Source organism: Orycteropus afer, unplaced genomic scaffold (genome assembly GCF_000298275.1).
Source record: "Orycteropus afer afer isolate SDZICR_OR568_19922 unplaced genomic scaffold, OryAfe1.0 scaffold00337, whole genome shotgun sequence".
Taxonomy (NCBI): Eukaryota; Metazoa; Chordata; class Mammalia; order Tubulidentata; family Orycteropodidae; genus Orycteropus; species Orycteropus afer.
In genome coordinates this window covers 2,233,991-2,237,393 of record NW_006921924.1, presented here as the reverse complement: position 1 = coordinate 2,237,393, position 3,403 = coordinate 2,233,991, and positions in this window count along the sequence as shown.

Below are 3,403 nucleotides of genomic sequence, written 5' to 3'. Positions count from 1 at the left end.
AAACTACCAAAACAGACTCAAGAAGAATTAGAAATCTGAATAGATCTATAACAAGTAATAAAGAGAGAAATAGTAATAAATAAACAAACTTCCAACAAAGAAAATCCTAAGACCATATTACTTCACTGGAAAATTCTTCAAAGTGAAAAAAATATTTCTTGTACTTAACAAAATTTTCCAAAAATGAAAGAAGAGGTGCAATTTTCACCTCATTCTATGAGGTCATTGTTACCCTGATAGCAAATCCAGGCAAAGATATCACAAGAAAATTACAAAGCAATATCTCCTATGAATATAGTTGGGGAAATCCTCAGGAAACTACTAGCAAATTAAAACCAGCAATACATGAGAGAGGATTAAACACCATGACTAAGTAGAATTTATTCCAGTAATAAAAAGTTGGTTCAACATCCAAACATCAATTAGTGTAATATCAGTATAGCAAAGGACAAAAACCACATGTCAGTAGATTCAGAATTAGCATTTAACAAGGTTTCATACACATTAATGATTTTAAAAAAAACAACAACAAATTCAAGGAACTTGGAATAGAAGGGAATGCCCACAACCTGGTAAAGTGCATCTACGAGAAACTCACTGCTAAAATCATCCCTAAAAGTGAAATACTGAAAGCTATCCAACAAAAATCAGGAACAAGACAACAATGTCTGCTCTTAACACATCTGAGCTAAAACAGTATTGAAAAAGAAGAGCATAGTTGGTGTATTCAAATTTCTTGACTTCAAAACTAATTACAAAGCAACAGGAAACAACACAGCGTGTTACTGTCATGTGAGAGGTGGACAATGAATAGGGAAGATGCCAGAAGAATCAGTGCATTTGAGTTGTGGTGCTGGCAAATAATATTGAATGTACAAAGGACTGCTAGAAGAACAAACAAATCTATCATGTAATAAGTACAGCTGGAATGCTCCTTAGAAGCCAGAATGGCAAGGCTTTGTCTGTCACTCTTGGTCATAGTCAGAAAGGACCAGTCCCTGGAGAAAGATACCATGCTTGGTAAAGTAGAGGGTCAGCGAAAAAGGAAAGAACAAGTGGAAGCCCCTCATGGAGATGGATTAGCTGAGATGATGGGCTCAAATGTGGCAATGATTGTAAGGATGGTGTATGACTGGGTAGTGTTTCTTTCTGTTGTACATAGAGTTGCTTTGAGTTGAAACTGATTCAGTGGCACCTAACAACAACAAAGATATATGGGAAATTAAAATATGACCAAGTTAACATTTCAATTCAGTTGACAAAGCAACATTTACTTAATGTATTATGCTGACACAATTACTCATTTGGGAAAAAGTCTACTACTTGATATAATATAAAAAGATAAATTCCAGGTAGAGTGAATATCTAATTATAATAAGTAAAATAATGGAAATATTTTGCAATACCTTAGGAAATAGTCATATTATCATGGAGTGATGAATAAGTTCTTATTAAAGGCAGAAAAACAGAAGCCATTAAAAATGATTAACTGGTAGCGTAGTGCCTAAGGCACTTGACTGCTAACCAGAAGGCTGGTGGTTCAAACCCACCAGCCACTCCTCGGGAAGGAAGGTTGGGCAATCTACTTCTGTAGCGATACCGCCTCGGAAACCCAAGGAGGCGTAGCTATGAGTCGAGTCCGACTCGATGGCACATGGCAACAACAACAACAATGGTTTAGCAAAGCATATCATCTACAAAACCAAGTAAATGACAGACTTGTTCATATTTGCTCTCATTTCCCATTCATAGTGACCCAGACCAATCCAGTGACAACAGAACAAAACACTGCCTAGTCCTGCCTCATCCTCACAATCATTGCTATGTTTGAGACTTGTTGCAGCCACTGTGTCAATCCATCCTGTTTAGGGCCTTCCTCTTCTTTGCTAACCTTTTACTTAGCCAAGCATGATATCCTTCTCCAGGGGACTGGTCCCTCCTCAAAACATGTCCAAAGTACGTGAGATGAAGTCTTGTCATCCTGGCTTCAAAGGTGCATTCTGACTTTACTTCTTCCAAGGTAGATTTTTGTTCATTGTCCTGGCAGTTCATGGTAGTATATTCACTATTCTTCACCAACACCATAATTCAAGCATCAATTCTTCGATCTTCCTTATTCGTTGTCCAGCTTTCACATGCATGTGAGCTGATTGAAAATACCATGGCTTGAGTCAGGTTCACCTTAGTCCTCAAAGTGACACCTTTGCTTTTCCAGACTATAAAGAAGTCTTTAGTGGCATATTTACCCAATCCAATACATTGTTTGATTTCTTGACTTCTGCTTCCATGGGCATTGATTTTCCAGGTAGCATGACTATCCCAACAAAAGGATATACCATCTTAAAGGAGGCTTCTAGTATCAAAGTCAAATGCATTCTTTCATTTTAAACTCCATTTAATGCTCAAAATCATGCCACATTTTAGTTTGTTTCATATTTGGATCATTATATCCTTGGAGAGCTTCTCATTTTTCCTGGAACAACAAGCCAGCTTTGTTTTGTCTCTTAGGTTGTTGACATTAGAAATGTATGCTTTATTTATCTTATGACTAAGATCATCCAGCTTCTTAAATTATACTATTCTAAGGCCTCATTATCCATGTTAAGAAAATACTTAGGACAGGAATCAAAATTTCTTACTTATAATATTGGAAAATAAAGATTTGATTGAGACTTTGTCTTGAAACACTGCACTAGAAGTATATGTTTATGTATGTATGCTTATATTTGTAGTTAAAATATTATATTTAATAAATTTATGTTTTAATTTAAACTATGCATTAATTTTTCAGAACAAAGAATGAAAGTCTATTTATTTTTTGGGAATGCTTGGGTATGAATTTTCCTAACCAAATAGTAATAGTCCATTATATTATCCATTTAGCACTTAAATTTCGTAGCATGAAAATGCTATGTCCCTCATGAATAGATATATGCACACCATGTTTATCTCAGCACTACTCACAGTAGCAAAGCAATGGAAACAACCCAAGTGTCCATCAGTGGAGGAATGGATAACCAAACTGTGGTGCATACTCACAATGGAATATTATGCAACAATGAAGAATAATGTAGAATGTGTGAAACACCACATAACATGGACGAACTTGGAAAACTTTATGCTGCATGAAATAAATCAATCACAGGAAAAATATTGTATTATTCCACTATTATAAAAATCAAGGAAGGTTTATATATAGAATGAAAACTTCTTTGTTGATTACCAGGGATGGAGGGGAGGGGAGGGAAAATTCCTAGACAGGTTGGAAAAAACATACATATATATATATATATGGGAGCTCTGGTAGCGTAGTGCTTAAGGCACTTGACTGCTAACCAGAAGGTTGGTGGTTCAAACCCACCGGCCACTCCTCAGAGGAAGATGGGGCAATCTACTTCCGTAG